This window comes from Balaenoptera physalus (genome assembly GCF_965194825.1).
Source record: "Balaenoptera physalus genome assembly, chromosome: 2".
NCBI lineage: Eukaryota > Metazoa > Chordata > Mammalia > Artiodactyla > Balaenopteridae > Balaenoptera > Balaenoptera physalus.
In genome coordinates, this window is record NC_138883.1 from 49159759 (window position 1) to 49186893 (window position 27135).

The 27135-nt window shown below is 41.7% G+C and overlaps 2 long non-coding RNA genes across 2 annotated transcripts in view; one reads left to right on the top strand and one right to left on the bottom strand.

Moving 5' to 3' along the window:
- The window catches only part of LOC309654459, an 89140-nt gene extending 71415 nt beyond the window's left edge, over nt 1-17725 (bottom strand). Inside the window, exon 1 of the long non-coding RNA XR_014260266.1 lies at nt 5092-17725. This is a non-coding gene — a long non-coding RNA (uncharacterized lncRNA). The remainder of the gene's footprint in view (nt 1-5091) is intronic.
- The window catches only part of LOC309654458, a 595613-nt gene that overhangs the window by 507340 nt on the left and 61138 nt on the right, over nt 1-27135 (top strand). The window lies entirely within an intron of this gene.

Sequence of the window (27135 nt, forward strand, 5' to 3'; positions counted from 1 at the left end):
GCTTTCTTTGTTCCCTTCCCCACACCATCATCTCCACATGAAAGTCCTTTCCTTCTGGACAACATGGCTAACATGCCACCTCCTCCAGGCAGTCTTCCTCAGCTCCCCAGCCAGCAACGATTGATCCCTATGCTGACCTCCATTAGCCTTTATTTGAATCCCTCTAATGTCCTTTGTATGTTTCACCCCTTGGAATTTTGGGTATATGTCTAATTTCTCTATTAGACCATGGCATCGCTGAAGCAAAGACTGAGTTTTCTGTTTTATCTCCCATGGTGCTTCACTCAGTCCCTACCCGTAGGCAGCATCGCCTTTGTATCCTGGCTCTACCACCTACCAGCTGTGTGACTTCAGGCAGGTTGCTCAACCTTTCTGTGCCTGTTACTTCATCTCTAAAATAAAATAATTTTATCATGTCTCCTAAATTCTACAGAAATTAAATTACCCCATAGAATTAAGTGAGTTAATAAATGTGAAATACTTAGAATAGTGCCTGGCACATAGTAAGCATTCATTAAATGTTAGTTATTATTAGTTATATATGTACCAGCACTTATAAAATACAGACATATGTTTTATGTGTTTCATATAAGCTGACTTCTGCAAATGACTAAACTCTGGTTACTAATTTAAATGGAAAAAAGATAAATAATAAAATAACTAGGGATTTCCCTGGCTGTCCAGTGGTTAAGACTTCGCCTTCCAAGGCAGGGGTTGCGGGTTCGATCTCTGGTCAGGGAGCTAAGATCCCACAAGCCTCGCAGCCAAAAAACCAAAATATAAAACAGAAGCAATATTGTAACAAGTTCAATAAAGACTTTAAAAATGGTCCAGATCAAAAAAAAAAAAAGTAGCAGGGGACACGGGTTCAAGCCCTGGTCCCAGAAGATCCCACATGCCGCAGAGCAACTAAGCCTGTGTGCCACAACTACCAAGCCTGTGCTCTGGAGCCCGTGAGCCACAACTACTGAAGCCCGCACACCCTAGAGCCCATGCTCCACAACAGGAGAAGCCACTGCGATGAGAAGTCTGCACACCACAACGAAGAGTAGCCGCCGCTCGCCACAACTAGAGAAAGCCGCGCGCAGCAATGAAGACCCAATGCAGCCAAAAAAAAAAAAAATGGTCCACATCAAAAAAAAAAGTTAAAAAATAAAATAAAATAGCTAGTCATTTATACTATAACTCCAAAGTATCACATTTTTTATTTTACTTATCAGATATATCAATATTATCTAAAACTAGCATAAAACTGCAAGCCTTGATGAAATCTGTTCAAATTACTAATGATCTGTAATCAAGGAATAATTGCTAACTCAGTGAACCACTATTCCCTGAACATTTGAAGCATAAAAAGAAATAACAAATTCAAAGTTTTCACTTTCTTATTCCCCTGTATTTTGCATTATACAATAAAACCTCTCATTTCTACCTGAATTAATTCATACAATTTCACTAATTTTGACAAGAGCTAGGCCAAAGTTTATTCTGTGAGAATCAAAACAATAATATAAATAGATTGGAATAAAAATTCTAAGAAAACAGTTCTCTTACATAGATAAACACTTTGGAGGCATCCACCTAGGTATCAATAATTTGACTGAATTTCTACAAATAATAAATGCTGGAGAGGGTGTGGAGAAAAAGGAACCCTCCTACACTATTGGTGGGAATGTAAATTGATACAGCCACTATGGAAAACAGTATGGAGGTTCCTTAAAAAACTAAAAATAGAGCTACCATATGATCCAGCAATTCCACTACTGGGCATATATCCAGAGAAAACTCTAATTTGAAAAGATACATGCACCCCAATGTTCATAGAAGCACTATTCACAATAGCCAAGACATGGAAGCAACCTAAATGTCCATTGACAGATGAATGGATAAAGAAGATGTGATATATATATATATATATATATATGCACACATACATACATATAATGGAATATTACTCAGCCATAAAAAAGAGTGGAATATTGCCATTTGCAGCAACATGTATGGACCTAGAAATTATCATACTAAGTGAAGTAAGTCAGACAGAGAAAGACAAATATCACATATCGCTTATATGTGGAATCTAAAAAAATGATCCAAATGAACTTATATATGAAACAGAAACAGACTCACAGACATAGAAAAAAAACTTATGGTTACCAAAGAAGAAAGGTAGGGGGAGGGATAAATTAGGAGTTTGGGATTAGCAGGTAAAAACTACTATGTATAAAATAGACAACCAACAAGGTCCTACTGCATAGCACAGGGAACTATATTCAATATCTTGTAATAAAATACAATGGAAAAGAATCTAAAAAAGAATATATATATATATGAATCCTTTTGCTGTACACCAGAAACTAACACAACATCGTAAATCAACTGTACTTCAAAAATACCCCACAGTTGTCCTTATGAAAAAAAATAATAATTTGACTGAACTTGAAGCACAGGTGGACACTGTTAAGGCTATTATAACATCATAATTTTTAGCTGTTCATCGGGATCAATTCAAGGAGAAACCTTACAACCTAAGTCTGATAACTGCAGGTACTCAAAAGAAATGAAGTTATTTTTTAGAAATAATATTCTAATAATCAGATAACTTTTCTAAATCAGACTAGTAGCTCTACTTTAATCTAGATTAGTGAGCAATAATAATAGGCATACATGCACACCTATAAGGAAAGATTGAGTACATTCACATGGTGGCTAATTTCTACCATAGGAAAGTAGTAGATTTAACATTTATTGAGCACTTATTATTTTCAAGTAACTGTGAGGAATGAAAGATTAACAACAAATAGTTCCTCAAAGCAGTAGCCCAACAGACCAGTGTGGGAAATGCACACAGATAGATGGATTTAATACAAAGCAGAGAGAAGCCCTACTGTAATGTTTGAGGAAAATAGATGAGGGAGCAGTTAATTCTGACTCAGGGAATGAGGAAAGGGTAAGGTTTCCAGGAGCAGAGCTGGGCCAGGGCACCAGTGGATGAAAGCACATGAGCAATAGTCGATGTGTAGGAAAAGGGCTTGCCCTGGGAGCAGTGAGCAGCTTCTCGTGAGTCGAGGGCGTGCCCATTTTGGGTGGGGATGAGCAAATGTGTGGGAAACAAAACTGGAGAATCAGGCTGTGGCCAGACCAGGTAGAGGCTTGGAGACCATTCCAGGGAGCTTGGGCTTTATTCTGTAATGGGGGAATCCACCGACGTTTTTTGAGCCTAGGAGTGAGCAGATCTAGGTTTGGGGCGCTCTCTTAGGCAGCCATGGGAAGGATGGTTTAGAGTTAGGAAAACCTGGAGACCAGTGAGAAGGTCATGGGGTCCAGTGTTCCTGGTTGAGACTTTTATTCCCTGTCCATCTTCAGAGAGGATGATTAGTATATCAAGATGCAAGTTTCTGAATCTAGAAAATTCATAAATTAGGTTTATCATTATTTCTTTATTCCAAAAGACTGGTGATGAGAGATATTTTTAGGGCCCTTTTCATAATCTAAGAGCCTCTAGTGAGCTAAATATGCAAAAAAATATATATTTACAACTTGCACAGTTTATAAATATTGGCCATGTTAACTGACAATGTGAGATTAATTTTTTAATCTGTTTTTGGGGGTTTTTTGTTTGCTGTTTTGCAACTCTTACTAAATTTTTTCTTCTTTAATGTTAGTCCTTTTTTTTTCTATGCATCTACGTATTATATGGCATTAATGTGTTTTTGATATACAGATGATGAGAGAATGTTCTGTGAAAAATTGCCTATTAATGCATATCTATCATTCTTGAATAAGTTGCTAAGGGCATTCCGCCACCAAGAACAGAACTAAAGAAAATTAGTTCTGCTTTGTCTACAAACGGTGACTTCTACCTTGGGGTCATGTGCACTGAAATGAACATCAGCTCAGTGTGCATGGGAGGGCATCGTGGGCGGAGGGGTTCAGTTAGATGTTCTTATCTCAGGACATCCCCAATAATTTAAACATAAGTGCCAGCATCTCCATGTCATAAGCAAGCACATAGACCAAAGCTTTAACTGACTAGTTTCAAGATAAGCGCCTAATGAGTTCTAAAGCTGAGAGAAAATCCTCATCTTCAGAATTCTTGTTGTATACCTAAATGTAAATATAACAACTTGCTCCTAAAGACATTTTCCCCTCTTTTATCCTAGAAAAAATACCATGCTCAAATGTTTCCAAACTTTCTCCCAGAACTTCACACGTTTAAATATATCAAATATAACCAATTTACTGGCAAAGCAAGTTACACAGTACAACATATTTATGCCCCTACTTTTGAAGAAAGGCAAAAAAGGTTACTATGTAGAAGATGTTTTTCTCCCTCACACATCATCATGGCTTCTAGCACACACCATATACTTGGACTGTATTTCAAAATTTCTGAAAACTTCACATCCCTTGTCTCAAGCCCTAGGTCTGAACCTGCGTATGATCTTGTGGGGTCAGAGGGGGAGGCATCTGAGCTAACTGGTTGATCTTAACACTTCCTTTCCTGCCTACAGCATAAGCCCCAGACACCCTATAAGAAGGGGTCTGCAGCTGTGCCCTGTGATGGAGGAAATCTACCCAGGATGTGTGCACCTCATCCTTTGCTTGAAACCCTTTCTTTTCGCCTTAGCTTCCTTCCTGACGTCATCCACCTAGAATCTGCCCAAGTCTTTTGGGGGGACGACTCACTGGGCAGCCTGCCTGGATCTATGTTCCAGCCTCTCTTGCAGATAAGATGCCATCTCTCAGATCCTTCTCTGCTTCTCACCCATCAACCCAAGGGCCAGATCTTCCCAGTCCAAGATGGGCCCCTTCTAGAAGGGAATTCACACTGGGTAAGTTAAAAGCAGTCACAGCAAAGGATAAATCCTTCTAGCTCTACACATGATAGGCCTTCACTGCTTATCCTTAACTACAGGAATACATCATAGCCTCTTCAGCACAACTATAAAGAGAAGTTTAGATTTGCATATAAGAAAGAAGGTTGTTGGAGCTGTGGCTTGCCACCTGACATATTAGAGGCTAACGAGTCACGCCATCTGGCTGACTAACTTTGCCAGACTCCCCGTAGGTGAGACTCTAATGACTCACCTGAACTTTTAACATTCTGAAGGCTGGACCTTCTATCTGGAAAGTTTTCCGACGAGCAGGATGTTAGTTTGGGAGCCTGAGCGCTGTCTTGGCCTCTGGCCGTGTCTGCGTGGCAAACGTGGAGACAGAGCTCAGCACAGATGGGGGCTCCTGACCATTAACTGCAGGCAGCTGTGTTCAGCGGCCGCCGAGCTCCCTGGCAACACGTGTACTGCAAGCCCACGGACTGTGCCGAGAAATAGTATGAGGCCTCTTGCAGGTCGTAGGCCATAGAACACATGTTCAATTTCTTCAGGAAAAAAAAAGAATCCACTGGCAAAAAAAAAAAAAAAGACAGAAAAAATCTGCCAAACATCTCATTTCCTGCTATTACCCAGGTGGTTATGAATCACGTAAAAATCCCTTCCACCTCATGAACAAATATTTCATGTTATTTACAAACTAGGAGTACATTGGTGTCAGCATAAATGCATAAGAAACATCTAGGCCAGGGAATATCTTTCTCAAGTATATGGAAAAATATATAACATTCAAATCTTTATCTTCCTGGGTTTTCTGAATAATGAGTATTAAACAGTTATTGATGATCCAACAAAGATTCTTGGGTGTTCAAATGCTAGACGCATCACTATTCCGGGAAAAGGATTTTCCATGAAGCAGTAACTAAACTTTTTCACTGTGGTTTCACCCTCTTATTTAACAATAAACATTTTTGGTTATGGCTTTGAAAAGAGAAAATGAACGCTTTTTTGAAAGAGAAAAGAAAAGGGAGAGAGGAGGGAAGGATTGGATGGTCCTTTGCCAGCCAGGTGCCTACGAGCTGTGAACAAAACTAGGAAATGCTGGAGCTTTCGGCACATCTGCCTCTCCCTGGGACAGAGCACAGGCCCTCACGCTCCCAGCCCCCAAGGGGAAGGGCCAGCCTTCGGCACAATCTGGCACAGAGCGGTTCTGGCGCTGTCCTCTTTGGCCTCCTGACAAGAATGTTCGCTTACACATCCCAAGTTATTCCAAGTCCATCTGTTGTGTTCTGAGGGTCAAAAACAAATGTGGGAGACTCGCCTGTCCTGCACCCACCCGATCTCTCAGGCTCTGGCCTGCTTTCACAAGCACTTGGGGTGAAGCCCAGACTTGTCCCAGGCGGGTGGTCTGGGACGCAGAGCCGAGCACACGGCCAATGGCACCTCTGCCCGCTCACTGCGCCCAGAGGCAGGATGAATCAGCCGGCAGCCCCTGACAAACAACGGGGACAAGGACCGCAGTGTCCCCAGAGCCCTCAGCTTGGAGATAAACCACACAGCTTTTGGTTCGTTTCTTGTTAGAGACAGAGCTATAAGGAAACTTGGAGATGATTTTACAGAAGGAAGACTCATGAGGGTCAGCAAGGCCAAGCAACTCGTGCTGGTCACACACTGAGTTACAGAAAGGTTGGGATTAGATACCAAGGATGGGGATTTTATTTTTAGTGTCTTGCCATCGCATGGATTGGATTAAATGAAAGGTAACAGCCTTAACCCAGGTACTCTTCAAGAGGAAATAAAGCCAGGACTTTGGGGGTGGTAGGGAATGAGAGTGAGGGGAAGAGGAACATCAGTCAGCGTTGGTGTCACTGAACAGACGCCTTTTGGACACAGGTGTGACATGTCCAATAAAATACCATGCCATATGCACCAACCCGCCTGACAGGAACAACTAGCTCAGGTGCCAAGGTGGCTGGAGGAGGGGAGGGTGCAGGAAGAGAAGAGAGGGGGAGAGGTTTCTACTGCTTCTCAGGACAGCAGCCTGGCACCTTGATCTTCTGGGGACAATAGAGCCACTATGCACCCTACATCACCCTGGGGGAGAAGCCTGGAGGCCCCTGCTTTGTAAGCCGCACCACTTCCTCCCTGTTGACTCCTGATTCCAGGGGCTCCCAGTGGGCAGCGATTGAAGTCCAGTCACACAAACTGCCCACCCAGCCCGTCCTCGATTTTACTTCGTTGCAGGAAGAAGGCAGAGGGTAACTGGAGGCTCCCTGGGACTGGATTTTCTGACAAAAGAGGACTTATAAACAGAACTTGAGGGCCTTCCTGAAAAGGGGGAATTGGTCCCTCTTCAGCCGGGAGCCGGGGATTATTTGCACTCCAAGCAGACAGCGCTCAAGCTGACAGTAAATGGCTCTGGGGACGTGTCACTCATTGACCCTGGGCATTCACTCCAGACACCTCTGGAATTTGAAAATTGCTGTTAATCACATTAAATTCTGAGGGTTACAGATTCTTCCAGAAGGAATGACCATTAGAAATGCAAGGTATCAATTGAGGGTCTGATGAACAGGCACTACCAGTTTAAATTGTTTTTCTTATAACCCAAGTCCCTTAAAGTGATCTGAGATTCATACATGCAAGTTACCTCTGAGTCAGGATTGGCCAATATTATGGGAAGTGAAGTTAAAACTTGTATTCTTACCACCTCCCCTTAAACAAGCAAACTGCATTTGTCTGGTGCTGGAAATACCCACCACAGGTTATTGCTTTGGGCTTAAGCACTTTTGTATCCAAGAGACTTTCTTCAAGATGAAAATATCCTGGGAAGGGACAACATATCAGGCTGTCATGGGCTATATTAAGTCCCCTCAAAATTCATATGTTGAAGTCCTAACCCCCAGTACTTCAGAATGTGACTGTACTTGGAGACTGGGTCTTTAAAGAGGTAATTCAGTTAAAACAAAGTCATTAGGGTGGGCCCTAATCCAATATGACTAGTGTCCTTACAAGAGGACATTAGGACACAGACATGTACAGAGGGAAGATCATGCAAAGACACTGGAATAAGACAGTCATCTACAAGCCAAGAAAAGAGACCTCAGAAGAAACCAACCCTGCTGACCAACCCTGATCTCAAATTTCCAGCCTTCAGAATTGTGAGCGAATAAATTTCTGTGATTTAAGCCACCTAGTTTGTGGTACTTTGTTACGGCAGCATTAGAAAACAAACACACAGGCTATTTACTCCCAAACATGAATTATTGATAGTAGGAAAAATGCAAGCCCTGTTGATTCCACAGCAACGGAGACTGTGTCCAACAAAGCCCCTTGCAGGGATGCTGGGGCACAGTGTTTAGGGCATGAGCTTTGGAATCAGCACTAGCTATGGAACCCCAGGTAAGCTACTTAACCTAAGCTTCAGCTGGTTCATCCATGATGTGGGGATTATAATTGTGCCAACCTCATAAAGTTTTTAGCATTAAATAAAATACATGGAAAGTGCACAGTGCCTGGGATGTGGTGACTTCTCCATAGATTGTAGTTATGATAATGGTGAGAGGACCAGGAGAGGAGACCTCTGAGAATGGGACTGGGGGAGAGAGAGAGTGGGAAGTTGACAGAAACAAGGGTGGTCTGGAGAGTTGAGAGCCAGACTTTAGTTCCAGCTCTGTAGCTGATTAGATAACTCTGAGACATCACTTAGCCACTCTAATTCTCAGTTTCCTCATCTATATGATAAGAGGTCTGGCTGGACAATATACAAAAGGAAGTAGGGGGACAGGGAGCTGAAAACCACCTTAATTTTTCTCCAGGTGTTCCTGGTTCTTTGCTTTTCCTTTCTACAGATGTCAATTATGGATCAACTTCAGAGTCACACTGGGGACTTGAGCATAAGTTTCTACTTTCATTTTTTTTTTTTTCTATTCCACCAAATTCCCATCCTTGTAGTAGCTACTATGATTGGTAAGAAGAGCATTTTCCTAGGCCACCTTTAGCAGTGATCTTAGGACTCTGGCGTGGACCCCTCAACCCCTCTCCAACAATCTTCATTTGAGCCTCCCCTCCAGACTTTCTGTAATCCAAGAAACTTAGATTCCCACATCCCAGGGCAACATTACCCTGGGTCCTAGGAGAGTGAAAGAGCTTGGATGAGTTAGACCTTCTGTTACCCAGAGATTTACCCTGGCAATAAATTCTCTGTCAACATCAACCTTAAGAGCGTTAATCACAAAAATGATTACATTTATTAGATGACAATTGATGAAGCTTTGAACAGAGCATGCATTCATTCAGGCAGTCGGCACTCGCTCTGTGCCTTCTTGCTGAGCAGACAGTGTGCTAAGCGCTGGAGCTGCACATGGGGAGGAATAAGACACAGTTCTTTCTTGGGAGGCAAGGGTGGAATTCATAGAATATTAGACAGTAAAAAAAAAAATTCCACCATTTTACCATGCTTCTTATATCAAATGAGCCGTGACATTTTGCTGTTAAATACTGTTCTGAGCCATTGTGAAAATAAACTTCCTCACCTTCCAGAGCCATTAATTGGCCATTTCTCACCAATGGTGAGGAGAAGGAAGAAGGAGAAGAAGATGGCAGAAGAAGAGAAGAGGCAGGGGGAGGGGAGAAAGGAGGGGAGGAGGAGGATGACGGAGGGAGGGGGGAGAGAGAGAATAGGGAAGGGAAGGAACTGTCAAGCTCTGTCAATAAGCTGGCCTGCGTGCATAAAGATGAACTTGGCTGGCTTGACAATAAAGATTCTAACACAGAACTTCTTTGAAGAGTCTGCATATAGTAGTGTTCCTCGCGCTCCCTGGAGAGTGGACTTTTCCAAAAAGGATGCGTGATCAAAAACTTCCCCCAGCCAGAGACAACTCAGAGCTGCCACACAAACCTCACTTCTATCCTGTAATGAGTTGTGAAGAATATGCTTCCCCTTAGATTCTTGACTACACAGATCATCTAAATGCTTACAAATGAAAAGATTCATGAGATATGGCTTGAAAGTATGTATTTTTAGATGAAATAAAAATTTTCTGAAGCTGGAAGGTTTTAAACTTGCCACTAGAAGGTTTCTTAGGAGAAAACAGGATGCCAAAAAAGTTTGTCCATACAATAGTTAAAATGATTCTCTCTGCTTTGCAGAGTTAAGAATATATTCAGGGCTTCCCTGGTGGCGCAGTGGTTGAGAATCTGCCTGCCAATGCAGGGGACACGGGTTCGAGCCCTGGTCTGGGAAGATCCCACATGCCGCGGAGCAACTGGGCCCGTGAGCCACAACTACTGAGCCTGCGCGTCTGGAGCCTGTGCTCCGCAACAAGAGGGGCCGCGATAGTGAGAGGCCCACGCACCGCGATGAAGAGTGGCCCCCACTTGCCGCAGCTAGAGAAAGCCCTCGCACAGAAATGAAGACCCAACGCAGCCAAAAATAAATAAATAAATAATAATAATAAAAAAAAGAATATATTCAATCAGTGGAAGGAAAATGTTAAGTTTTTGAGGAAAGGCCTAGGAGCTAATACCAGCAGGTAATGTTTATTGAACATTTACTACGCACATTTGCTCTTCCCAACAACTCATGTGATGGGTATTATTATTTTCCCTGTTTCATAGGTTAAGGCAGTTGAGGTTTAGTGATATTAAACAACTTGACCAAGGTCATGGGATTTGTCAGTAGCAGAGGATAACTAAGAAGCTGGAGTCTGACCCCAGCACCTACCTATCCCTCCAAGTATTACATTGCACTGTCTCCCTACAGATTAACAAGGGAAACATCTTAATCTTCAGTTGTCTGAGGAAATGACAGGTGATTCCTCTGCTTTGGGGTCAATAAAGTATGTATAGCACAACAGACTCTCTTCCGCTCTTTCTTTCCCCTCCAGGATTTCCAGTGCTTGCCCTCTTGTCAGTGGCTCAGCATACAAGGAACCTAGAACCTCCACCTATTTTATTTTCTCTCCAGCTGGAGCCAAAAGCTGCTTCACCCCTCAGGCCTGCCCCAGCTACGAAAATCCACCTACTCTCTCACACAGCAAGGCGTGGGCAGTCTCTGAAGAGGCATCACACACTTGATGAGTACCAAAGAGAACTGTACCCTCCAACAAGGAGATGGCAGGAAACATTCCACAGGCAAGTCTGGAGTCACGGGACCTTTGAGAGAGACCACCCACTGAGGAAAGGAAAGTGCAGAGCTTTTCCATTCTCAGTTGATCTACATATGGAAGAATCCTCTGTTAATTACGAATGTAGCACGTGTAAGATCTCAGTTCTTCTGTCACCCGTGTCAGTCGTTGTCTTTGAAGATGGGCTAATGACTTGCTCATTCTTGCTGGCCAGCCATCTCTCGGTCATTTGTCAACAATTTAGTACTGTGTAAGGGGTGAGAAAGTAAGTCAGACTTCAATCCATCAAAGGTGATGACATCCTGAGAAAGAATTGAAGCGGTAGGAGGATAAACATGCCCTGTCAGAGCAGGAACTTTGTGTGTCTTGTTGACTGTCAGTGTTCCATGAATATGTGTCAAAAAAGGAAAAAAGAGGAGGAGGAAGAGGAGAGATGCAACTATTGCTCCCACTGGAAAAGTGCCATTTGATGCTCACCTGAGCCCCGGGCTCCTCCTTGTTCTCAAGGTCTAATTACGCTTTCGGTGGGAGAGATTTACATTTGTCAAGCATCAATATAGCACTGAGTCGATTTGCTGCCAGTTTCTTTTGATTATGTATTTAAGGTCAGGAATGAGAGTGATTGTATGATTCAGTTATCTACTGTCACATATAAGCTGTCCAGAAACATAGCGGCTTAAAACAACAGCAATCACTTATTTGCCCATAACTCTGTAATTTGGTCAGGATCCAGTGGGGACAGTTTGTCTCTCCTCCATACAGCGTGAGCTGGGGCAGCTCAACTGGGGCTGGATGGTCCACTTCCAAGATGACTCACCCACAAGGCTGTCAAGTTAGTGCTGGCTGTCAGCTGGGACCTTAACTAGGGTTGATGACCAGAAGCCTCATTCCTCCCCCCGCCCCTGAAGCCTGTCCATGTGGCTTCTTAAGCTCTTTCACAACATGGCGGCTAGGTTCCAAGAGCAAGTATTTCGAGAAAACAAGACCAGTATGAAAGCACTTATCAAGCTTCCACTTGCATTATACTTGCTAATGTCCCCTTGTCCAAGGACAGTTCCATGACAAAGTCCAGAGTCAGTGTGATCAGTTCCATGACCAAGTCCAGAACCAGGAGTCCTGGTTCATTGTTGGCCACCAAAGAAATAGTTTACCACAGAGTATGATCATTTTTGTTTCCACAGTAGAGAAAAATGGGAAATTGGTGTTAACTGCCCACTTCTACATTTTTTATTAGCCAGAAACTTAATACCAATGTTTCCTAAGTTTTCAATTGGCTTAGGAAAATTGTCAAGGAAAAAATTCTCTGAGAGGAAAAAAAAATGTTATGGGTATATAAAATCAGGAGAATAGATGTTCTTATTTAACAAACAAACAAACAAACAAAAACTATCCTGGAACCACAGGAAAGGAAGGGGTGCACATGTGACTGGGGAATGAATACGTTATAGGTGAAAATCATGGCATGCTGGTTGGCAAAAAACACATACAGACATAAAGCACACATAAATGTCATAAGAGATGGAAATGTCACAAGTCAATAAAGGTTCATGAAGAAATAATAAAGACTTCTCAGGTATAGCCAGAAAAAAGCAAGATAATAGTTCACTTTTGTAAGAAGCAACATTTCAACAGGATTTCAAAGGGTTGTTGTTTTGACATTTTATGTTCTTATCAAGATTGTTAAAATAGTGAGATGACTAATATCTTGAAGGATTGGATTAGATTTCAAATTAACTGAACAAATAGAAGAACATTATTATTTTTTGAGCTGTTACACATTCCAGGCCTATATTAAGAACTCCATGTACATTTATGTTCACAAAATACCTTAAGCCACAGAGAGTTTTAGTCATCTTCTCAAGGTCATAGTGCTGGTCAGTGGAGGAGACAGGATCTGTAGCCAGATCTGTCTGCTTATTTTGATCAGTTTGGTCGATAACAAATGTCTGTAAATGGAAGCATTTGTTTTTTCACTGGCTCCATGAAATTGGAAAATATCTTTCCAAAGGAAAAAAAATATACTGATCAAAGATGCAATAAAAACATCACATTTAAGAATTTTGAAAGATCTTCTAATCCCCAAACTGAAAGAAAATGTTAATGAAATGATACTAACTCTCAAAGTAATTAACCAAATCAAATATTGAACCTTCAAATATCAAATTATAAGCATGTTTCCCTGAGGCTAAATATATATGATAGGAACTTCCCTGGTGGTCCAGTGGGTAAGACTCCACACTCCCAATGCAGGGGGCCCAGCTTTGATCCCTGGTTGGGGAACTAGATCCCACATGCATGCCACAACTAAGAGTCCGCATGCCACAATTAAAAAAATATATATATATCCTGCATGCCACAACGAAGATCCCGGGTGCTGCAACTAAGACCCAGTGCAGCCTAAATAAATAAATAAATGAGAGAATATTTTAAAAGTAATAAGCAGCTTCTTTCTTTATTCCAAGTATTCTCTTTTAAATTCCCCAAAAGTTAAAAATTTAAAAACCCAAATCTAGGTACTTTAAAAAAAAAACTTTAGAACAACTTGTGCTATAGAGTCTTTATCTTAGCTTATTTGCTTATTTCCTGTGGGTCCCTCCCCAATTTTTTATTAGCTAAGGATTTTGCTCTGCTTGGGCCAGGAATAGTAATAAGGTTTGTTTAATTGATTCATTTGTTTGACACCCTTTGTAAGTTCTTGATGCCAGTGAAAAAAAAAATCACTCATTTTTATGTTCCTTCTTAGAATTAAAAAGGGTATGTATAGGGATTGACCATTACTGTAGCAATAAAAGTAGCTCTGTGAGATACTATTAAAAATCCCTGGCTTCCTGAGTTACTGTTTCTTCCAAAGTTGACATTTCTTCACAGTGAGGAAAACGACGCAGTAGAGCTCCAGCATAAGCATGGACCATATATGCAGGAGGAGAGCATATAGGACTATGGGATGGGTCCTCTAGTTCATTTTTCTCAGAGTTCTATTAGAATTAAACGTCCAATTTTGGACTCAGTAACTTAAGCCAGTAGAGGAAATTTTGGAAAGTGTCCAGAAAAAGAGCTATGAAAATTATTAAAAGGCCAAGAGAAGAGGTCTTATGAGAAATCTAAAAGAACTAGAGCTATTTATTCTATAAAAGAGATGCCTAGAGTGGGATTTAAGATCATCTTGATGTCTGGGTTTGGCTATTAGAGGAGTGGTGGTGTCTCCCCCATGAAGGGGACTGAGGCAGAAAATGAGTACGTCTATAAGGACTGCAAGATTCTAGACCAGATTGACAGAAAGGAGAGCTGATTTAAAAAATAAGCTAGAAGCCTCTTTCTCCAGTGTTGCCCAAGAACAGATTTTTACTCGATCATCAGCAACAGAACTGGCCCCATTTCTAGGACATTAATTATTCACAGAATCCAATGAGATTCAGAGACTAGGCCAGAAGGGCAAAACCCCTGGCTCCACACTCCCATGTTTTGTTTTCAGGGGATTCTTCTAGTGCAACACTGAGTATTTGCTAATGGTAATGTGCTCTCAGGAGTCCATCCAGTGTCCTGGAAGGAATTCAGGTTTGGGATTGAAGCAGATCTAGGTTGAAACTCCATCTCTGGTATTTTATCAGTTGGTAAATTCTTAATTCTTAGTTTTTCAGAGCTTTGTTTTCTCCACTCTTGCATGAGGGTAATAAGGCTTAACTTTACACTGTTGTGAGGGTCAAATGAGACAATATAAGTAAAATTCCTCGTGCAGAGCAGGAGCTTAACAGCTCTTGGCTCCTCTCCCTTTCTGTGATGGGGCAGGATTGTAAGAATGGGGAGGGTGGAAGGAGTATTCAGTTGGAGCATGAATAGAGATGGTACACGTTTTATAGCTAAATTTCAATTTTTCAAATACCAGCAATATGTAAAAACTACCCACAAGGTCAACCAATCTTCAAGTAATAGTTCTAGGAGGCTCAGATTCCTATTGACTGCATTCCAAGGTCTACTGCATTTCTCAAGTGCTTTCTGAATGCCAAGTTCTTTACCGGGCCCTTTACATCCTAATACAACATGTGATTGGCCCTACCTTATAATTGAGGAAACTGAGGCCCTGGAAGATTATGTACTTGCTAATCAAGACACATGGCAACCAAGCTGTGGAACTGGAATTGGAACAAGGTTCTTTCCCCCACCTGAAATGGCCAAGGGGAAGGGAGAAATAATAGGACGCGGGGGCAAAGCTAGAGTTAGAACTAAAAGCTACCAAGTTCAGAACAACTGACGAGCACCAACCATCAGGCTCTGGCACCTGGAATCTGTCACCATGCCTAGGTGCCATTAAAAAGATGTTTCCAGGAGTTCGGCCTGAGCAACCTGCTTGAAACCCAGGGTAATGGGTGTGTTACAAAGAAGATAAGAGAATTGTTTACTTCCTCAGGCCTAATCTCTTTACATCTCAAGTGGATTTCTGAGAGTACAGACAAAACTCTCTGCTCCTGACACCAATAAGTCTTGAGTGTCGCTTGACTTACGCTCCTTCTCTCTTGTGCCACTGTGCCTCTCTGTGCCTACAAATAGCTCTCCATTCATTTCAGCCACACAGGTAGGAACAGAGCAGTTCTGACTCATCACTAGGCAGTTCCAACCTGGCGCTATTTGCCTTTCTTCACCCCGTCACCAAGTTAATGGTTTGTATTAACAGTGATATTTATAGACAACAAATTGAACCCCAAAGCAGCAGCTGTGCCCATCCATTTAGAAAGGGCCTATTCACTGTGGCTCTCATACTTGCAGTGCTGCTATTTCCTGGTGGGCCTAATCCCAGTGTACTTGCCAGAGAGTATATGTGTTTCTCTCCCTTTCGTGTAAGAATTTTTTGGCTACGGTGATTGAGGGAAGAAAGAGTAATAAAAGAATGTACATGATATTTTTCCTGATGTTTAATGGTTATTATGTCCTGTCACACTTAGAATAAAATAAAAAATTATTCCTATGGCCTACAAGGCTCTTCATGATCAGACCCCCTCCACCCCCACCCCCCACACACACACCAACTCCCATGTCTCTCCCCCTTGGTCACCTGGCTCCAGGCAGTGTAGCTCCTTTGTTGCTCCTGGAAGACACTTAGCGGTGTCCACCTCAGGACCTTTGCACTTCTTTCCCAGATGCCTGGAACTCTCTTCCCTTATGTAGCCTTGTGACTGACTCTCTCACTTAGTCCAGGTCTCTGCTCAGATGTTAATTGAATAAAGAGACCTTCCCTGCCATCCTATCCCAAATAGCACCTTCACTCACTCTTTATCCTTTATCCTGTTTTATTTTCCTTCTTAGCACTCAGCTATTTGACATCATGTTGTCTATCTGCTTGTTACTTTGTACTCAGTCTTCACACACACACACACAGAAGCTCCATGAGGGCAGGGTTTTATCTGTCTTATTCACTTCTACAGCCCTAGGTCCTAGGACAAAGCCAGGCCTATAATGAGTGTGGGACAAATAGTGGTTGGATAAAAGACTGTATGTGTGGTTAGACTAAATTTTAAGGTATGATAAAGATTCCTAAAAGTTCTATATCTCCATTGTCAGCTGGCCTCACAGGATGTTAGAAACAATAGTTTCAATTTTTATATCAGGAATTTATTGTGAAAAGAGTAGCCCCTAGAAAAATGATCCTTCTCTTGATGTGGAAGGAAAGAATTTGACACAGGTAAGGGAAACAAGGAAAGACAGAGAAAGAAGGAGGTCGACAGATCTAGTTACCAATTATGATGATACAACAATTTTAACTGAAGAGAGTAGATAAACCTATTGTTAATTTTGAACACTATTTGGATCTTAAGCTAATACAGAAACATATTCCAAAGAGTGCTTAAATTTCATGGCAGAGTATTTCATAAGTCATTGCAAACACCATGCAAACTACAGTTGGTGGTCCAGAAAAGAGACATTTTAATCTAATGTTTTATGTTAGGGGAAGCAGAGCTCATAAGTCACCAGAGGTCTTTAGAAGTCAACAGAAAATGTTAAGGGCTGGAACCCAGGTGTCCCCTCTGGCTGATCTTCTCCCAAAGGTACTCATTTCCTCTGGTTGCCTCTTCCCTTGGGCTTTTATATTAACAAATTATCATCTTTTTGGCACAAAACTCTGTGTTCTCTCCCTCTTCCAAAGGAAAATTCAGGTTTATTTTAGAACCCAAGTCACCATTTCCCAAACTGCATTCTAGATAGTATGCAAAGTATTTACAGAATTCCTCAAATTAAAATACATATATACAATTTGGGAGATGGATGATGGTGAGAGTTGCACAACAATGTGAATGTACTTAGTACCACTGAACTGTTCAATTAAATATGGTTAAAACAGTGTGTTTTATATTATGTGACTTGTACCACAATAAAAAAAAAATTATTTGTATATATATATGTATATATATACACACAAACACATATATGTATATTTCAATACGTTTGGGAAACTAATGTTCTCTCTCTCTTTCTCCTATAGGTATGTAGTGCATAAAAGACGCTGAGAAGTCATGCAATAGAGGAATTGTCTACCTTTGTTTAGCTCAGTACTTCTAGAACTTATTTGACCAAAGAATATTACTTTTCTTTCAAGGAATTTCCCACAGACACAATTGATGAAATAAATATTCCTTTCTCTCTCTCTCTATACGCACACAAGATAAATCTTTTATAATACACTGCTTGTATGTGGAGAGAAATGTACAGAAAGAAGATTACACGTCATATGTACACATATATACTGTTGGAAGTGCCACCAGCTAGCCCGTTGCAGGAAGTGCCACCATCTAGCCCGTTTAATAAAGTTAGAGTCGCAAAGCTCAAATTGCAGTTTGCTGGCAGAAAGGAAAATAGGGGAGCAGGGATAGCAGACATGCTATTTAATTTTTTGCCCGGCACCTCTTTTCTAGGAACTGCTTCAACCCACTCACTCGCCACCCAATAGTCATAGTAGGAAAGGCCATGTCTCTGTACTCTGGAGTCCCTGCCCTCAGAGCTGTGGTCGACTGGTACATGATTAGCATTCTCTACTAAGACTGGCCAACTAGTTCCTTCCCTAGGCATTTTGGATCCATGATTGAAAGACCATAACGAAAAGAATAAACATGGCACTGAGAGAGAAGCTAAGACGAGATTGGGAGAAAGGAGGTCTTCCTGGAGAGCCCCTGCCCCCGAGTCTCCCTCCGAGGCCCAGCCGCATCCTCCCCTTGGAGTCTATGAGATACCCCTCCTAAAACGCCAGTAAATCTTCTCCCTTCTCCCTTTGTCCTGCTTTTTTGCTAGTATTGGTTCTTGCTCTTTGCAGACGGACTAATACACCAAGGCAAGAGGGACGTAATGAATGAGTCAAAGGTAGCAGGGAGCAAACACTAGAACACAGAACCCACTCATTTGTCATTTTCCATCCCCCATACCCTCCTTTTTCTCCCTCTCTGTCTTTTCAATGGTAAAAAAGTACAGTTCATGGAAGGAAGAGAAACCAATTTCGTAGAATGAGATGCCAAGGAATCTTGCATTTAGATTTTCATCAGTCTGTCAAAACCTGATTACTTTTAATAAAAGCTTTTAAATTGTCCCACTGTTTTCTGTAAGTTGGTTGCGCTGCTCATATATTATATCACACTTTTCTTCTTAAAGATCTCTTTCTTTCTAAGGACCGCTGAAGCATTTTTTTCGGGGGGGAGGTGGGGAAGTATTTCAGGTGGCTAATTCTGTTTCAGTACAAACGTTATTTAGCCCTGTTAAAGCTCATTGATATTGTGGTTACATGTAAAAAGCACAGCTCTAGATTGCAATCCATATTTTGGTGGCTGGGGGTAAGGAGTATCAGAAAGCAATAAACAACCTAATTTTATTGTGATCATTTGCCTTAACTCAACTTTAAACAAAAGAATCACTTCCCCCCAAATTAGGCCAACACAGAAAGAATTGAACAAGTAAATAATATTAGAGGCATACAGTTAGGAAAGGATTCAAACTTACAAGCAATCAGAATTACAAACTAAAACAAGGCATTTCTATTAGTAAAGTTATATATACCCACCACCTACACACACACACACACACACACACACACACACATATGTGTGTATCCTTTGGGGGATAATTTGGCAGTATATACCAAATGCACATGCCCTTTGAGCCACAGTTAAACTTCCAAGAAAAAGGAAAAAAAATATTAAATATGAAAAAGTTACATCCTTAAATATGTTAAATAGTATGATTTTTAACAGTAAAAAATGGAAACAAAAAAACTAATGTCCAGCTAGAGGAGAATAATGAAGTAAATTATAGTATACCCACTTGATAAATTGATATACAATAATTAAAGCAATGATTTTGGAGACTATACAGGCAACTAAAACTTATTCATAATTTTATATTAAAGAGGAGGGCCAACATTGCATATATGGGATACTCACAACTATGTAAAAAGAAATATATGAAAAAAAGTCTGAAAGAAATAGTCCAAATTGTTTACAGTGGTTTATTGAATTGTAGTGTAACTACTTTTTGGTATTTTTTAAATGTGATTGTATTATTTTTCTAATTTTACATTTTCTAAATGAAGCAAGTCTCGAAAACTATAATAGTGAATGTTCATACTCCAAGAAACCAAATTCTGATACTAACATACAGCCAACTAGAATTTAAAGACTCAAGAGAATCCCCAAAAAAGAAAGCATCTGTTAAAAAATGCAGTTAGATCGCTGATCTATACCTAGTTTAAGTCCTAGGGAAAGTATTATAGTAGGAAATATAATATCAGAGTACACAGTGTTTTAGAAGTTGTGCACTGAGAAAATATTTTTAAATGTTCACCAACGCAGTTCCCAGGTGTGATAATATGCTATTCAGCAATGGACAAGGTAATTAGATTGTTTTCTTTTGGCAAATTATACTGTTAAATTTTTTTCTGAGGGAAAGCAAACATACTACATAGTGTTATAAATATTAAACATCTACTCTTTTACATACTGTTGCTTTTTTATCAGACTCAATTCATGTGCATGAGAAATTCTGAAAACAATTCTCCAATGTATAACAAATTCCATCAGAAGGCCACTTTGAAAGAAATGAATGTTATTGTTCCCACTGTTGTTGCTATTACTATTACTCTACATTGGAACCGAAATTTAACATTCTGAAGACAAACTTTGCCCTCCCTCACCACCACTCTACGAAAACTTTCCTCCAAAATGAACTACTGTATATAAAATAGATAACTAATAAGAACCTACACTATAGCACAGGGAACTCTACTTAATCCTCTGTAATGACCTACATGGGAAAAGAATCTAAAAAAGAATGGATATATATATACGTATAACTGATTCACTTTGCTGTACAGAAGCTAACATAACATTGTAAATCAACTATACTCCAATAAAAATTAATTTAGGGTCTTCCCTGGTGGCGCAGTGGTTGAGAATCCGCCTGCTAATGCAGGGGACACGGGTTCGAGCCCTGGTCTGGGAAGATCCCACATGCCGCAGAGCAACTGGGCCCGTGCGCCACAACTACTGAGCCTGCGCGTCTGGAGCCTGTGCTCCGCAACAAGAGATGCCGCGACAGTGAGAGGCCCGCGCACCGCGATGAAGAGTGGCCCCCGCTTGCCACAACTAGAGAAAGCCCTCGCACAGAAACGAAGACCCAACACAGCCAAAAATAAATAAATTAATTAATTTTTAAAAAAATGTTATTCCTTACCTCCCTTTGCCAAAGGCAATGAATGGTCTTTGTCTTCTCCCGATTTGCATGGAGTCCTCTATAGCGTTTGGCACCATTAACAGCTTTTGAATTATTGCTGTATTCCAGGTATTGCTCTTAGTGTTTTCAAGCATGATCTCAATCCTCCCAACAACCCTAAGAGCAGGTAATTTTAATAGCCTCGTTTATACACATGGGGAAATGGAGACACCCAGAGGTTAAGTTGCCAAGATAACCCTGCTAGTTATGTTATGGAAGCTAAACTTGAACTCAGCCAGTCCTACTTGAAAATCCATGCTCTTGTCCACCAAATCAAAGTGATCATCTCCAAGCTGCTGTGCTGCTTGGAGTGACCTCCTGTTGAATCACTTCTTCTGTGTCCTTTGCTACATTCTCATGCTTTCTCTCCTCTGCCCCAACTGATGAATAAGCCCATGACCTATTCCCCCTCTGTCCAGAGGTTCTTTCTCCTGGACTTAAAGATCATTTCATGACAATGAGGGCTCAGACTTTATCTGGGAGAGTCCATTTAAAATACTTGCCCCATGTGTAATTAATGGTATTATTATATGAGAGTAGTGCTATACATGAGCATATGCTTCAACCCATTTTTTAAAATTTAATCCTCAAACTCTACATGTTCAAGGTCAAGTTAATTACATTTCTCTCCAACAACTTTTGGTCTCTCTTCTTTCAGGGTGCTATCATCCTCCTGTGCTCAAAATCTGAGTCATCTTTAATTCCTCCTTCTTCCTTAGTCTCCACATTTGATCTGTTGCCTTGTCCTATAGGATCCACTTTCACCAAGCTTTTGAGCTATTTTCCCCTTTCCATTTTCCTTGCAGCTAAAACACACTCCACGAATATCATCCTCCTCCCTCAAAAACCTTCAATGGCTCCCTACTACCTACCAAATTAAGTGCAACCTCCTGAATCAAACATTAAGATTTCTTTATGTCTTCACCTTATCTTTCAGCATTCACTTAATTCATTATGTGCGTTCCACACTCATTCACATTAGACAACATTTATGCCTCATCTTTAAGCAAAGGGGACCACTGGAGGGTTTCAGACAGATTAAGTCACATGCATTTTGTATTAACAATTGTCAGACTCTTCTCAATGGGTGACTTTAACTTGGCCTGAAAATTTCTTATAACATCTTGCAGCTATCAGCTAAGATTACTTCATCCTTTAAAAAAGTAAATCATGTAACTGTTCTCCACAGTTACATTTACAAAATAATCCCCACTTTTTTTTTTTTTCGGCTGCACCACGCAACATGTGGGATCTTAGTTCCCCGACCAGGGATCGAACCTGCGTCCCCTGCATTGGAAGCACAGAGTCCTAACCACTGGACCGCCAGGGAAGTCCCAATCCCCACATTTTAGCACAGAAAGCTGCTCCTTCCATTCCATGTAGCAGTAGAACAGGAAAAGAGAAAGGTACAGAATACTGTTGAGCTATTGAAATTGTGAAAATCCCTTTAAATGTTCTCCCTGTCCTAATAAAAGAGTATGGTTCCCAAATAAGAAATCATTGTGAGTCAGAAGGACTGTAGTCATGACATCCGGTGCTATAAACAGGGTTTCCCTGAATGATGAAAGCAGCCTAAGGGTAGTGAGGCGGGTAGCAAATTTTTTCTTAGCTTATGATTTAAGAACTTACTCATATGAATCATCTTTAAACCTAATTTTGGTACTATTATTTAAATTCTACATTTTTAAAGAAGTAAAAATTACCTTATTCTCTCTGGTAAGCCTGATAGTTTGGCCACTCAATCAAGGCCCTGAAGTGCCCCCTGGTGGCAGCCTATCATTATTGCAGGTTCATACTTCCTTGAGGGCTCTCCAGTTTCACCCTTTCCCGAGTTCTAGATAGACATTCTTGCCTACACAGTGCTATTTCAGGGGCCATTAGTTCTAATCTTCCACCCATCTTTCAAAAAGCCCCAACCACCTAGCCAATGCCTGATGTTCTTCAGGTAGTCCTTTATTACTTCAGGAATAAAGCACTGGGAGAGACAAAAGCTATGTATCATGTACACCTGATGTCAACAGGCTACTCCAAGGTTTGGACAGCAGAGACACACTCCAGGGTCTTCAGAAGAGAAGGGGATATTACTGGCAAAGGTGAGGGACAGGCACAAAACAGAGGGGCTAGATGGGCCAAAGATCAATTTTGTCCATCTTGATGTTTTCTTTTTTAAAACCCTAGTCAGCTTTGGGAAGGAAGTATCTTTGATGGAAGCAAAGACGTTTTGGTGAAAAGGAGCCTTAACATGAACAGAGGTACTTGGACAGGTGAGGGTTGGGGGATGACCATCCTTCCTGAGTGCCTCTACCCTTCCCTGTCAGCATTAGGAAACTGTTCTGTGATCTGTCCTGAGAAATGTGTTTAACCTAGTTCTCAGCACACGTCACTAACACTTTCTTCTTACTTGCCTCAGGCTCAGAAGAGCTACATGACCTGGTTACAGTTTAACACATGCCGATGGCTAAGTGATTTCTTTCAATTCTTTAGGGAAAAAAAAAAACAACCCATGGTAAAAATCAGATCCTAGGAATCCAATCTAGGAAGATCTTTATTATATTCATCAGCTGGTTTGGGAGATCAGTGAATGAGGCTTCTTTTCTAAGAAGAGAAGGAAGATTGGGACAGGAATGCCAAGCCTCAGAATTTTATCCTTCCACATCCCTGATTCCAGCACTGACTCAGCTATGCAGATACGAAAATCTCAAAAGATGCTCGTGCTTACTACCGGTTGATTCCAGGCAAGGAAAAGAAAATGTAGCCAATGACTACATCCTTATTTTTTCCTATATCAAAGTCAGTGGAAGCTCAGTATTTCCCAGTATCATAGGGTGCTGAGAAACTCAGCACAGTATTCATTTGTGGACCTTAATATAGCATCACAGAAGGACTGGCCCATATCACTTAAATCTCAGACAACATTTCCCTTTTTGGAAGAAACTTTGCAAAGTTTCTAAATTCTACCTCCTCAGACACTTCTGCAATGATCTTTAAGAAGCTGTTGGCAAACAGGAAATAATATGGAATTACACCTCATTGTCTCCTGAACCATCTCTTCTATGTTAAATGGGCACTCATTTTGTTTCCCACAGGTGGCAATCTAACTTTCATAGTCGGCGCTACTGGTTTTCCTTGAAGCTGCACTGTCCAACATGAAAGCCATTAGCCACAGGTGTCTACTAAATTCTTAAAATGCAGCTAATCTGAATTGAGATGTGCTCTAAGTGTAAAATACACACCAGATTCTGAAGCTTTACTAAGAAAAAACAAAATATCTCATTATTAGTTTTTTATATCGATTACATGTTAAAATGGTAATAGTTTGGATATATTGGGCTAAGTAAGATATATTACTAAAATTAATTATACTTTGTTTATACCTTTTAAATTTGGCTACGGGATCATTTAAGATTACATTTGTGCCTTGCATTTTATTTCTACCAGTGAGGCTCAACTCTTGCTGCATTAAATCACTCAGAGCTCTTAAATACTACCAGACTCCAGGCTCTCATCCCCAACAGTTAAATCAGAATAACTGGGGTTGGGGCTCAGCATTGGGGTTTTTTGTTTGTTTGGTTTTTGCTTTTTGAAAGCTTCCAAGGTGATGCTAATATACAGCCGACATGGAGAACTACTGCTCTACATTCTGGAATTCTGTGATTCTAAGATTCTGCACAACAACACGGGTAGGTTAAAAGTTCAGAGTTGTTTTTTTCCTTATTCTGTATAATCAACTTTGTCTGTTCTGATCTATTTCTCCCTAAAGAAACAATGAAATGTTTTTCGAGTCATGCAAGTTAGAAGTTGTTTGTTTTATTTTTTAATGAAGTTCACATGAATCCAACCCACTGCCAGGGCTAGATAAAAAAGCACTGAATTTGGGATTTTAAGGTTGATGAGTAACATGTAATCTTTCCTGGGGCTGCTTCTGACACTTGCCTTTTCTTCTTGGAAGCATCTGCTTTGTCCCTGCTAACAACAAGAAATGCGTTCACAGTGATTCTAGACTTGACTGTGCCTACGAATCACCTGGGCATCTGGTTCAAATGCAGATGCTGATTCAGTTGGTCTGGGGGATGGCCAAGTCCTGCATTTCTTTCAAGTGTCCAAGTGAGCAACAGGGCTGAGGGAATTAGCTATGACTCACCTGGGCGGGTGGGGCCCATGCATAGCTGCCCAGTCACACACAGGAAAGTCAACAGCACGCTGACTCTGTTTTCTGAATATTCACAGAGCAAACTTTTCAATGATGCTTCAATGGACAATCTTTCTGCTCTGGTTTGTCCATTGAAGCATCATTACATGGGCACCTATTTCTATAAATGTGAGGGTCCTGCAAGTGGGGTGGTATCTTCATCACATCTATTAGACCTAACTCCCCTGGACCTACTTTCTTCCCATCCTCAGGGCTGAGGAAGGAGCCTGTGAGCTGGAGAACAGACTTTGAGTGGGACTAATTCCATATTTCTCCAGACATACTTGCATCCGCCAACAGGACTCAAAACTGAGCCCCAGGGAGCCACCACTATTGGCCTTGGGTCCCCCAGGACTAATTGTACCATGTTTGCTATCCTTGTCTGTATCACTGGCCACGAGAAGCCCAGGCTCCCAGGTCGTCCCACTTCTCTCATTCTTTACTTCCCATTAGGCTCCTCACATCCCTCATGCTGTATCCACCTTCCAATCACAAGATCCTCAAACCGCAAGACACCCCCCCACGCCCCCAGTGTGCAGGGCGCCCTCTGGATTCACAATCCTTCTTCAGCAACATCTATTATATCCTCAGCCTCTTCTCTGAATGTTCCTTCCAGCTGGGGCCCCTCCTGTGGGCACTGCTCCCCTCGCAGGCAGCGGTGATGTTTCCCCTCCTTCTTCTGACATCTCTGGGCCTGGAGGCGGAGTGGGTGTCCTCCTTGCCCTGCAACACTGCCTCCATACCACTCTCCCTCCTTCCTTGCTAAAACCCTCAGCCTTTCTCTCAAGCTGTCACCTTCTATCACTCGTTACCTCTCCCGGTTGCTAGGACCCTTCTCGTCATTTGATTACTTTAGCTCCTGGCTCACTGTCACTCTCTCCCGCACTGTTTCTCTCCCTTCTCTTGGTGATTTCAACACACACATAGATGGAACATCCAACCTGTCCTCTTAGTCACTTGAACGCTTCTCCTCTGACAATTGTGTTTGACATCTCCCCTCGGCTACTCACTCCGATGAACAAACCCTCCCAGAGCAATAATTTCAGCATCTCTGATTTAGCCAGGGTGGGATCGATGCTTTATAAATATCACAAAATCTAACAACATAAGCACAGCCTGAGCTTATTCCTGGCTCGTGGCACATCACCATATTGGGGTTGGGTGGAGAACCTTCCACATGGTGATGCAGGGACCCAGGATCCTTCTGACTTGAGGTGCCGCCTTTTCCCAGGTCTAACAGTTCTTTTGCTGGATTCTCTGCATCCAGCTGGCAGACAGAAGAGAGGAAGGATATGGGATAGCAGGAGAGGATTTCTTACGGGCCAGGCCTAGAAACAGGGTACGTCCTTTCCACTCACGTTTCATTCGCCAGAACTAGTCACTGGCCATATCTAACTCTAAGGAGGAATAAAAAGTGTAGTCCAGTCAGGTGTGGTGGTGAAAAATGACCATGCCATCCACATTCTCATTTTTCATCCATCCCGGTGTCTGACCCCTCACCTCCTAGCTCTCCAGTTCACTTCACCTCATGCCCCAACTACAACAGGCCTTCAGCCACTGGGAGCCCTGATCCATTGATCCCGCCACCTTTTGCCGTCCTTCACCCTCTTCCCTTTTTTGCCCACTGAAATCACCTGGTCAGTCATCGTAATGACTCCCTGGCCCCTCTAGCTTTTTCACTTGGCAGAACCTCAACCCTGGTTAAATCCAGCAAACTGCCTGCACCTGAACAGCTAAACACAGCTGGGGGAGAACTCACAGCCACACTCAGTGATCCCACTTCAACTTCGTGATGAGGAACATCAGTGAGCTCTTGCCGCTGCCAGGCAACCGTGTCTGTTTTCCACTCTCCTAGACAACCACGTAGTAATACCTTATGCACTCTCCTCAGGCCTCTGATAGCTTCTCCACCATCCTCACTTTCAGATGATGGCCTTGCTTCCTATTTCACTGAGAAAGTTGAAGCCAGCAGAAAAGAAATCCACAAACTCACCCCACTACCCACCCTCTGGCTTCAGGACCTGTGTGTCCTGCCTTCTCCCCCGCCCAGACTATAGTCGTCCACCTAATGCCACACACCCCCACCCTCATGCTCTAGATCCATCCATTCCCACCTATTCAAGAACATGGGTCCACCAACTCCTCTCTCTCCAGCACCAAGAATCCCTCCTCTTCTTATTCAGTTATTCTCATTGTCACACAAAACTGCTATAGTCACTCCCATTTAAAAACTGAAAACAAACTG